A 12,878-nucleotide genomic window follows, 5' to 3' on the forward strand; every position below is an offset into this window, starting at 1 on the left:
TTTTCTAGGGGAGGGAACGAGTTTGGATCTAGGGGAGGAGGGGAGGGGGGGGAATGGATGAAGGAGCGGGTATGATAGGGTTTTTTTTTTTTTTTATGAATAAACGGGAAGAGAAAAGGTACGGGGCCGTAATTGAGTGGCATCTCAGACAGTATAATGCTCTTTGCCCTCTCTCTTTATGGCTAAACAAGTAATGGTGAAAGGTTGGTTTATTATCTATTTAGTCACAAGTACTAGTATTTTTCATCTGTTATGATATATTTTTTACCTGTAATTAAGAATAAATTAAGACATTTTAGACATGAAATAGCCATATATGTAGAGGTTAATGATATCATTATGTAATTTATGGAATTGTATGTGAAATGACACAAATAAAATTTATTCTGAAAAAAAAAAAAAATAAATTGATGTCATTTTGGCCAAATCAAGGTTTAGGCTATGTTCAGACCATGTACGGAGCAGCAGATCTGCAAACGCAATGCAGTGCATTTCTGCCACGTTCCGGTGCATTTTTTTAGCTTTAAATGGGTTTTGAGGTGAAGCCCAGTGTGTTTGCATGCGTTCCAGTGCTTTCCGGGCCAGAGAAAATGAGACCAGCAGTATTTTATTTTTTTTGTCTGGACTGGAACGGACTGTGCTGGCTAGTCCAGAAACAGCATAGGGATACATTGGGAAGCTTTTTTGGTCCGGGAACAGACTACTGGTCTGGAGATGGTCCGGACAGGGTGTGAACAAGCTCATAAGGTTCAACAGCATTTTGCAACCTTAGACGGCTTGTAATAATAAAATAATGATGGGAATTTTAGATGATTCAATATATATTTTTTATGGGAATGACTCGACAACTTTTTTCAGAGCTATTCATTAGGATGCAATCTAATATACAGTAAAGTTTATTGGGTGAATAGAATTAAGTTTGATACATTGGGAAAAACTGATATGTATATTTTGGTGTTTATAGATTTTCAGCGTACTATTATATCATTTAGAATTCCGAAATCTGTATGTTATAAAACAGTGGGATTTATACATTAGAGGCCGAAAGAAGAACAGGGGTATCGCTCACAGCAACCATAAACGTCTGCAAGCCATCATGAGTATACGTTCATAAAAGCCTTCTGCAGGTAGTACATGAGAATCATATTCCTTCTGCTTTGCTTGTTTAGTCTGCGTTGGCTGCCAAATGGTGACTTTCGTTTCTGAAAATGCCGTTTGCCTTGCTGAGTCTGATGGCAGCATTTTGAGTTGCTGACCCTGAGTGCAAGTAAAATCGGAGAACATTCAGAATGTTTATTCTCCGTACTTGTTCTGGGTCGGTGACTAAGAAACCAGATCAAGCACAAGGAAACCTAGACAGGAGCACAGTGCCTTCTGGATGTCCAGGGGGACACCTACAACCATCATTCTCCTGCAGTAAACTAGGAGGATAGGGCAGTTGGTCAAAGCTCGGTACCGTTTGTCTCTTTACAAGGGAGGATGAACTTGTAGGCAGTTGGTGACTATTGCTTATCAATGTTAATTGAAGGAGGGGGCTCCCCATTCTGCCATGATCTGTCTCTGCTCAGAAAGTGCCGGGTTTTTTGGATCAGTGGACAATTTTCATTTTCAGAAGGTGGTTGGCAATGTCAACCTTCAGGTTGTGTCTGAAAATACCAAAAAGAGCAAGGCCGTAGGTCTCCTGAAAGAACTGACTGGTCCATAGCAGCTTCTCAAGTACAATTTGAGGGGCAGATAAGAATATGAAAGTGAGGAGCCGATTGGTTGTTGTAGGAGATGCAGCATTCTTCAGACATTGTCTCCGGAAGCCTATTACCTTTGTACAAGAATCAAAGATGGAAGTTTATACTAAATAAATTATTTGCATCATCTTTCAGTGTGGATTTAATTAAACGAGTGCTCCGAAGTTTATATGTAGAACTTAATGGGTATTTCATACAAATGTAAACCTGATAGTAAGCACTTTTTAAAGCAAGTTTACATAAAGCTACACTATATTGCTGAAAGTATTGGGATGCCGGCCTTTACACGTACATGAACTTTAATGGCATCCCAGTCTTAGTCCGTAGGCTTCATTATTGAGTTGGCTCAGCCCTTTGCAGCTATAACAGCTTCAACTCTTCTAGGAAGGTGTCCACAAGGTTTAGAAGAGTGTCTATGGGAATGTTTGACCATTCTTCCAGAAGCGGATTTGTGAGGTCAGGTACTGATGATGGACGAGAAGGCCGGACTCGCATTCTCCGCTCTAATTCATCCTAAATGTGTTCTATTGGCTTGGGGTCAGGACTCTGTGCAGGCCAGTCAAGTTCCTCCACCCAAAACTTGCTCATCCATGTCTTTATGGACCTTGCTTTGTGCACTGGTGCGCAGTCATGTTGGAACAGGAAGGGGCCATCCCCAAACTGTTCTCACAAAGTTGGGAGCATGAAATGTCTTGGTATGCTGATGCCTTAAGATTCCCCTTCCCTGGAACTAAGGGGCCAAGCCCAGCCCCTGAAAAAAAAACCCACACCATAATCCCCCCTCCACCAAACTTTACACTTGGTACAATGCAGTCAGGCAAGTACCGTTCTCCTGGCAACCGACCAAACCCAGATACGTCCATCGGATTGCCAGACAGAGAAGCATGATTGGTCACTCCAGAGAACACGTCTCCTCTTCTCTAGAGTCCAGTGGCGGCATGCTTTACACCACTGCAGCCGACGCTTTGCATTGCACTTGGGGATGTGAGGCTTGGATGCAGCTGCTCGGCCATGGAAACCCATTCCATGAAGCCCCCTACACACTGTTGTGCCAGTCTGAAGGCCACACGAAGTTTGGAGGTCTGTAGCAATCGACTCTGCAGACAGTTGGTGACTTCTGCGCACTGTGCGCTTCAGAATGTGCTGACCCCGCTCTGTCATTTTACGTGGCCTACCACTTCGTGGCTGAGTTGCTGTTGTTCCCAGTTGCTTGCACTTTGTTATAATACCACTAACAGGTGACCGCGGAATATTTAGTAGCAAGTAATTTTCACAAAGCACCTGAATCCAATGATTTGGAGGGGTGTCCCACTACTTTTGGCAATATAGTGTATTTGAATGGCTGTAAGTGTTGACGAGTCATTTTGAATAAGTTTAGTAGAAGAGGCGTGTGACCAGAAGATTGGGAATATGAAGCCCTGGATATGTATCGGTATGTTGTAAGACAATGGGGAGGGGTACCAGTGCTTACAAAATAAGAAGCGTTTCTCATGGCTGTGACAATAAATACCCAGTTAGCTCTTAACTCTTCAGATAGTTTATCCACCGACTCCCATCCCCTGTAACTATGCAGTGATGGTTATACGATTTATAACTATGCTCCTCCTCCTCACAGCCCACTATCCAATCATTGTGCCATTAGTAGGCATTGCAGCAAATATATTGGGTAGTCAGGAAGGGCTGGGGTATAGTTCGAAACTCGCAACAGATTAATTGTATCGCACAAATGAGCTATTTGAGACACGTACACTGCAAGCGCGTTTACACTTCCTGATGTTTAGGCCTCAAATTTACCCCAATGTATTCACTTTTTAACATTTCTTTTATAGTTTATGACTAGAGCAGAACAGGGATAACCCCGTTAGAGGTTTTATTTGCTGTCTGTTTCCCCTCAGGCTGGCCAGAGGAAGGTTGAGTATTACATTAATGTGATGCAACTATGGGAACTTTGTGGACACGTGATACTACTTTTTATGCAAATGTTCTCTGCAATCCAGTGGCCCTTTTTTTAGTTGAACCCCTGAAGTACCATAGCCTATCTGACTTTATAGAGTGAGGTCGTAGGGAAAATCATGCACTACATATGGCACTCATTGAAAGGTATTATGAGGCTATGGAATGGAAAACACTTTTTATCCAACATCTTTACATGAAAATATGTTACTTTCAAGACATGAAAGAGAAATGTAATATATAGAGTTTTCAGGTTTTTATTAATTTTTTTAGATCTATAACAGTATATAGAATGTGAGAGTAGCTGGATGCGGTCTTCATCAGAACCTTAGTCCTGTCCTTGGCTCTTTAGAAAACTGAAGCCAACCAAGGTGATCATAGCCAACACGTATCTAATGGGCAAAGCTAAAGAGAAAAGAAGAAATAATTATTAATACAGAGAACACGTCTCCTCTTCTCTAGAGTCCAGTGGCGGCATGCTTTACACCACTGCAGCCGACGCTTTGCATTGCACTTGGGGATGTGAGGCTTGGATGCAGCTGCTCGGCCATGGAAACCCATTCCATGAAGCCCCCTACACACTGTTGTGCCAGTCTGAAGGCCACACGAAGTTTGGAGGTCTGTAGCAATCGACTCTGCAGACAGTTGGTGACTTCTGCGCACTGTGCGCTTCAGAATGTGCTGACCCCGCTCTGTCATTTTACGTGGCCTACCACTTCGTGGCTGAGTTGCTGTTGTTCCCAGTTGCTTGCACTTTGTTATAATACCACTAACAGGTGACCGCGGAATATTTAGTAGCAAGTAATTTTCACAAAGCACCTGAATCCAATGATTTGGAGGGGTGTCCCACTACTTTTGGCAATATAGTGTATTTGAATGGCTGTAAGTGTTGACGAGTCATTTTGAATAAGTTTAGTAGAAGAGGCGTGTGACCAGAAGATTGGGAATATGAAGCCCTGGATATGTATCGGTATGTTGTAAGACAATGGGGAGGGGTACCAGTGCTTACAAAATAAGAAGCGTTTCTCATGGCTGTGACAATAAATACCCAGTTAGCTCTTAACTCTTCAGATAGTTTATCCACCGACTCCCATCCCCTGTAACTATGCAGTGATGGTTATACGATTTATAACTATGCTCCTCCTCCTCACAGCCCACTATCCAATCATTGTGCCATTAGTAGGCATTGCAGCAAATATATTGGGTAGTCAGGAAGGGCTGGGGTATAGTTCGAAACTCGCAACAGATTAATTGTATCGCACAAATGAGCTATTTGAGACACGTACACTGCAAGCGCGTTTACACTTCCTGATGTTTAGGCCTCAAATTTACCCCAATGTATTCACTTTTTAACATTTCTTTTATAGTTTATGACTAGAGCAGAACAGGGATAACCCCGTTAGAGGTTTTATTTGCTGTCTGTTTCCCCTCAGGCTGGCCAGAGGAAGGTTGAGTATTACATTAATGTGATGCAACTATGGGAACTTTGTGGACACGTGATACTACTTTTTATGCAAATGTTCTCTGCAATCCAGTGGCCCTTTTTTTAGTTGAACCCCTGAAGTACCATAGCCTATCTGACTTTATAGAGTGAGGTCGTAGGGAAAATCATGCACTACATATGGCACTCATTGAAAGGTATTATGAGGCTATGGAATGGAAAACACTTTTTATCCAACATCTTTACATGAAAATATGTTACTTTCAAGACATGAAAGAGAAATGTAATATATAGAGTTTTCAGGTTTTTATTAATTTTTTTAGATCTATAACAGTATATAGAATGTGAGAGTAGCTGGATGCGGTCTTCATCAGAACCTTAGTCCTGTCCTTGGCTCTTTAGAAAACTGAAGCCAACCAAGGTGATCATAGCCAACACGTATCTAATGGGCAAAGCTAAAGAGAAAAGAAGAAATAATTATTAATTGAAGAAGTAATTTTTACACTTCTAGATATGTATAGAAATATTAATATTTGATTAACTTCTCTCATTCAGCCCACGGGGTTGAACAAGAGAAATCTGAACATGTATGGCTACCTATAGACTTATCACTGCTAGATGGTAAAAACGCTCCATGTGGGTGGTCCATCAATATGATACGTCATCATCAACGTAAGTATCATTAACCGCTGTAAACATAAATGAAGAGAATAGTTATATACGGAGTCTATATTCCATTCTATGATTTAGAACCCCAATTTTATAACCACCACTACTCATGACTGCAATCCACACAGCTGAATCCAGTATGTTACTGTGTGTTGTGGTGTTGGAGATGCCTTTCTTTTTAATGCACTGGGGTACCCGTCAAAATGAATGGCACCAAAATTGTCATGTGTAGTGGTAAAGTGTGTTAAAATGTGTTTGTATGTGTAAAACTGGCTTTAGACTTACGATCATAATGTAGACCAGAGTGCTTAACACGTCTTCTGTGGTTGAGGTCCATATTTCTTTCAGAATGGCAGCCTCTCTTTGTGAAGCTACCTACCCTGCTGGGCACACCAGCTTCTATCTTGATGCCTTTTTTTGTAGCAATTTGCTTTCAGTAGATGTTTTTAACCACCTTAATGCTCCTTCAGATGGCCCTTAGGAGGTAGACCTCCCCAGGGCTTTGGCTTTAGGCCGGCAAAAAAATCACATTAATGCGATTTACTTGCTTTGAGCAATGGTGGTAAAGGCATCTTTACTTTTGGTGAGGCAGCTTCACTAAGGATGGAAGCTTCATTGGTTCCGTTGTTTCTTGGTTTGGGGAGGAGCTTTTGGCTTTTTAACCCGGATTGGGGCCACTGGCTTCACCTTCGGCGAAGAAGTTTTCTTCATCCGAGGTGGGGCCACTGGCTTCACCTTCGTCAAATATGTTTTCTTTGTCCGAGGTGGGGCCAATTGCTTCACCTTTGGCAAAGTAGCTTTCTTCGTCTGAGGTGGGGCCACTGGCTTCACCTTCGGCGAAGAAGTTTTCTTCATCCGGGGTGGTGCCACTGGCTTTACCTTCTCCGGAATAGGTTTTTTGGGCCGTGGAGGTGCCACAGGCCGTACCTTTTCCAGGGCTGTTTTTTTGGGCCGGGGTGGGACAGCTGGCTTCACCTTCTTCGAAGTAGGTTTATTGGGCCGTGGCGGGGCCACAGGCTTCACCGTCTTGGGAGTAGGCCTTTTGGTTGGTGGGGCCACTGGTCTCCCCGGCTTCTTCTGAGGAGAAGGTATATTGGGCCGCGGCGGGACTGGTGGTTTAGTCTTCTTCGCCTTTATATCTTTATCTGCCCCTTTGTCCTGTGACCCCTTCTCTTTCTTTTTGCCTTTACAGCATTTTGTGTCCCTTTGTTGTTTTGGGGACCTTCTGCTTTTGTATGTATGGCCCACCTTCTCCTCCTCCTCTTCTTCGTACTCTGCTCTCCCTTGCATCTAAGGCATGGAAGGGAGCAGATTACTAAAAGAATCCCCAAAAGCCGAACATCCCTGGACTGCCAATATCAGGTTGCTGGTATTCTGGTGGAGGAAAGAGAAAGACATTGAGGATTAGAATTAAGTATCATCTTGGGACGGGGTGGGGGCTGGGTTCAGCAACATCAGTGCACAAGGATATAACACAAGCATACTGAATTTGTGTTTAGTCTTATAACTGTCATTTGTTAAATCTCACTTGTCTGGCCTGAAAATAACTGTCACTTTTTTATGGATCCCGTCCTGATGTGTTATCATTGTGAATAGACAATTGGACATCACAGTCTCATGGCTAAAAATAATGATCTTCGTCCTCATGTAAAGCTTTGTTTGTATAATAATTCTTATAGGTACTAGAACACCAGAAACCGTCCAGATTTTACTTCCCAATCCACTTCTGCTGATTTATGCTGAATATCCCCACCTATTACATCTTACGCTGGCCACACGCTGTACAATCTGATTGTATCATAGAACCATGGACATACTATTTGCGGGCTGTTGACCAGACCAATCTCCTTTAGCTTTACCAAAACCATGTAATATGAAGACAAAGCTAAACAATCCTTTAATTAGTATGAAATCAGGCAGACCCTTATACTACATAGTGGATGGTAGAACTAAAGGAGATTGTACAATAAGATTGAATATTGTAAGGTAAGCCTTACTGTCACCATACACTTTAATGTCTGACTGTGCAATCTTTGTGCAAGTAGCTTTAGTTTTACCAAAACTAAAGGCAAAATATGAGATGAGGACCTACCTAACCTATCCATAGCACATAATCAAGCACCTAGGCATGCAGATGCTTCTACAAACATTTGTGAAAGAATGGGTCGCTCTATGGAGCTCAGTGACTTCAGGCATGTTAACCGTGATAGGTTGCCACCTGTGCAATAAGTCCATCCGTGAAATTTCCTTGCTACTAAATATTCCACGGTCACCTGTTAGTGGTATTATAACAAAGTGAAAGCAAATAGGAACAACAGCAACTCAGCCACGAAGTGGTAGGCCACCTAAAATGACAAAGCGGGATCAGCGCAGGCTGAAGCGCACAATGCACAGAAGTTCGCCAACTGTCTGCAAAGTCAATAGCTACAGACCTTGTCACGTACCTGATTTGAGACTGAATGCGTGAGGAAGCCTCCCTTGCACCTCGTGTCCAGAAGACTCTGGGTTTGGGAACAGAGTCCAAGTAGACAGCGAGTGGCACAGGTGCCAGTGGTGATAACACCGTGCAAGCTGAAATCCAGGTGCTGTAGTAGAGCCAGGCAGAATCCGAAATCCAGGTCAACGTGCCAAGGTCACACCAATCGGGCAGGTACAGTACAGAGGGATGAGGCAAAGGCAAAGTCCAGTGAACAATCCAAGATCAGCGGCAGGCGGCAGGCAAGAATGGTCAAGGCAGATCCGGGTCAAAGTCAAACAGGCAGATAAATCACAGGAACACAGGAGAGCTGAAGATAATCCAGCAATATGGAGGCATGCAGGCTGAGCTTATATAGTGGGAACAATTAGGTCAGTGTGTCACTTCCTGTGTCACTGTGTCACTCTTTTTTGCAGCTGCTCCATGGCGTGCGCATGCACGGAAGTGCATTTCTCAATGGGAATTCGCGCAGCAGCAGCAGAGGGTTGCTGACAGCTGACCGTGCCCCCCCCCGAACGGGCAGCCTCCGGATGCCCCACTGGGCAGGGCTACCCCGGGGGCAAGACTTCAGCTGAGGATGCCAGCCTGAGCTTAGAAACCAAGTCATCGGCCATCAGGAGGAAACTATGGTCAGGAAGAACAGTCTCTGCGGGCCCTGTATCTTCAGACATGGGATACATCCTAGAGAGAGCATCTGTTTTGCCATTCTTGGACCCCAGCCAGTAAGTAATATGCAGGGTAAACCTGGAGAAGAAGAGTGACCATCTAGTCTGCCTAAGCCTTAGGTGTTTGGCTGTACAGAGGTACTCTAGGTTTCTGTGGTCTGTAAAAACGAGGACCGGGTGAGCTGCCCCCTTAAGCAGATAGCGCCATTCCTCCCAGGCTCATTTTTATGGCCAGGAGTTCCCGGTTCCTGACATCGTAGTTCCTCTCAGCCGGAGACATCTTCCCGGAGAAAAACACCACAGGATGAAGCAGAGCTGTACCTCCGTGACGTTGGGAGAGGACGGCCCCCACGGCATTTTCGGAGGCAACCACTTCCAGAACATAAGGCAAGGCAGGATCAGGGTGCCTCAATACCTGGGCAGAGGTAAAGAAACCCTTCAGCTTATCGAATGCTGTCTATGCACTGAAGGACCAATTGAAACGGGAACCCTGTTTCGTGATCTGCGGGATGGGTGCGATGAGGGGAGGAGAATCCCTTAATGGATTTTCGATAGAAATTAGCAAAGTCAATGAACCCCTGGATGCTTTTACGATCTGTCGGTGCTGGCCAGTTCAGAACAGCTGTCACCTTCTGATGGTCCATAGAAATCCCGGAAGTAGAGATGATTAGAGCGAGGAATTGTATGGTGTCTTTTTAAAATTCGCATTTCTCTGCCTTTGCATATAACTTGAGGGCAGGGAGGCGACAGAGAACTTTATGCATATGGCTCCAGTGGGCCTCAAGGGATGGAGAGAAGACGAGAATATCATCCAGGTACACAATCATGAATAAGTCCACAAAGTCTCTGAAAATATCGTTAACAAAGTGCTGGAATGTTGCAGGGGCATTACATAGCCCAAATGGCATGACCAAATATTCAAAGTGCCCGAATCTAGCACGGAAGGCGGTTTTCCACTCATCCCCTTCCCTCATCCGTACTAGGTTGTAGGCCCCTCTGAGGTCTAGCTTGGAGAAGACCTTTGCGGTCCGGAAACGTTGGAAGAGTTCAGGAACAAGAGGCAATGGGTAACGTTTTTTCACCATGATTTTATTGAGTTCCCGATAGTCTATACATGGTTGCAAAGAGCGATCCTTGTTTTCAACAAAGAAGATGCCTGCCCCTGCAGGGGATGTAGAGGGCCGGATGAATCCCCTAGCCAGGTTCTCATCAATGTATTGGCGAATGGGTTTTCTATTCCGGCTCGGATAAGGGGTAAATCCGACCAAATGGAATCGCTGATCTGGGTAGCAACTCGATCGGGCAATCATATGGCCGGTGAGGGGGTAAGGAGTCCGCTCCCTTTTTATTGAAGACATCTAGGAACTCATGGTAGGCAGGAGGAAATAAGCGAGTGGCCTCAGAGACCTCAGGTTGGATCGTCAGACAAACCCCCTGGCGAAAAGCAATGTTGAAGACAATAAGAGGAGGAAAAGACAACAGTCCCGGAGCTCCAGTTAATCAGAGGCTCTTGTCTTTGCAAGCAAGATTACCGGGAACATTGGAGATGAGATGACATCTAGCCGTAGGTTTTCCAGATGTTCTGTTCCTGTAGTGGCCAGCATGGGGCAAGTTTCTTGTGTGATGGGACCAGAACTAGGTGCAGACCTGTCGGCCAACTGAATGATTAAAGGGTGCGGCTTGGTAAAAAGAGGGATTCGATGTACCTGGGAAAAGTGCTGGTCGATGAAGCAGCTACATGCGCCAGAGTCAATTATAGCTGACACTTGGATAATCCTTCCCGGGATCTGCAGAAAAGTTGGAGAGTGAGATGGGACAGACTGTCACTGCAGTGACAGTCGGATCGGACATCCGCTTAGGAAGTCCCCCGATTCACCACAATAGAGGCACAGATTGTTGTGCCTACGGCGCTGTCGTTCCTCCGGAGTCAGAGGAGCAAGAATCAGACCGAGTTGCATAGGTTCGGCTTCGGAGATGGGGGGCACAACAGGTGACTCAGTGGTTTGACGGTACTGAGCCATGGGCACCCGTGGCAACATCCAGGTTGGATGGGTGGTACTGGATCGTTCCCTGTGTCTCTCCCGGATCCTTCAGTCAAGTTGTATGGCTAATTGAATCGAATCCTCCAATGTCGCAGGCATGCCCACCCGAACCAGTTCGTCCTTCATGGTCTCGGACAAACCCAACCGGAACTGGTGACGCAAGGCAGGGTCATTCCAGGCTGTGTCGGCTTCCTACTTGCGGAACTCAGCCACATAGTCCTCGACTGGCCATCTGCCTTGTAGGAGGGAGTGGAGGATGGTCTCAGCCGTTGTGTAGCATTGAGGTTCGTCATATAGCTGTGCCATGGCATCAAAAAGAGAGGAAAAAGTTTAGGATTGAGCTCTCTTTCTCCAGGAGATGGTGAGCCCAGGACTGAGGTTCTCCTGTGAGCAAAGAAATAACAAAGCCCACCGTGGTGGTCTTGGAGGTGAAAGTCCAGGGCTGTAATGCAAAGAACAGCTGACATGTGTTCTTGAAGGCACGGAACTTGTGATGATCTACAGAGAACCGTTCAGGCGTGGGAACACGGGGTTCTGGAGCTGGCAGAGCTGGGGGTGTTCTGTGGCTGGTTGTTCCGGAGGACTAGGGTTTAATAAGGAGGCGTTAGCTAAGGCGGTCATCCGGCCTTCCAGTTGAAATTATCCCTCCTGCAACGCTTTCAGAGCCTGAGTCACAGAGGCCATTTGCTGGCACAGGAACTCCAAGGCGGAAGCACTCCTCTCAGTCTCAGACATGGCTGGATTATTCTGTCACGTACCTGATTTGAGACTGAATGCGTGAGAAGGCCACCCTTGCACCTAGTGTCCCGAGGACTCTGGGGTTGGGAACAAAGTCCAAGTAGGCAGCGAGTGGCACAGGTGCCAGTGGTGATAACACCGTGCAAGCTGAAATCCAGGTGCAGTAGTAGAACCGGGCAGAATGTGAAATCCAGGTCAACGAGCCAAGGTCACACCAATCGGGCAGGAACAGTACAGAGGGATAGGGCAAAGGCAGAGTCCAGTAAACAATACGAACTCAGGGGCAGGTGGCAGGCAAGAATGGTCAAGGCAGATATGGGTCAAAGTCAAACAGGCAGATAAATCACAGGAACACAAGGCAGATAAATCACAGGAACACAGGAGAGCTGAAGATAATCCAGCAATATGGAGGCATGCAGGCTGAGATTATATAGTGGGAACGATTAGCTCAGTGCGTCACTTCCTGTGCGCCGTTTGGTGCACTTTTTCGTGGCCGTTCCGTGGCGAACACACATGCGGGGAAGTGTGCGTTTCCCAACTGTACTTTGCGCATGCGCAGCAGGGGGTTGCTGGCAGACCTCCAAACTTCGTGTGGCCTTCAGATTGGCACAACAACAGTGCGTAGAGAGCTTCATGGAATGGGTTTCCATGGCCAAGCAGCTGCATCCAAGCCTTACATCACCAAGTGCAATGCAAAGCATCGGCTTCAGTGCCTTCTGGATGTCCACGGGGGCACTTACAACAATCATTCTCCTGCAGTAAACTAGGAGGATAGAGCAGTTGGTCAAGCTATGTACCTTTTTGTCTCTTTACAAGGGAGGATGAACTTGAAGGAAGTTTGTGTCTGTTGCTTATCAATGTTAATTGAAGGAGGGGGCTCCCCATTCTGCCTTGATCTGTCTCTGCTCAGAAAGTGCTGGGTTTTTTGGATCAGCTGACAATTTTCATTTTCAGAAGGTGGTTGGCAATGGCAACCTCCAGGTTGTGTCTGAAGATACCAAAAAGAGCAAGGCTTTAGGTCTCATGAAAGTCTCTGAAAAAACTGACTGGTCCATAGCCATAGCAGATCTCAAGTACAATTTTCGGGGCAGATAAGAGTATTAAAGTGAGGAGCCGATTGGTTGTTGTAGGAGATGCAGCGTTCTTCAGACA

This window comes from Nanorana parkeri, unplaced genomic scaffold, assembly GCF_000935625.1.
Source record: "Nanorana parkeri isolate BGI_ZX_2015 unplaced genomic scaffold, ASM93562v1 scaffold779, whole genome shotgun sequence".
Classification (NCBI taxonomy): domain Eukaryota; kingdom Metazoa; phylum Chordata; class Amphibia; order Anura; family Dicroglossidae; genus Nanorana; species Nanorana parkeri.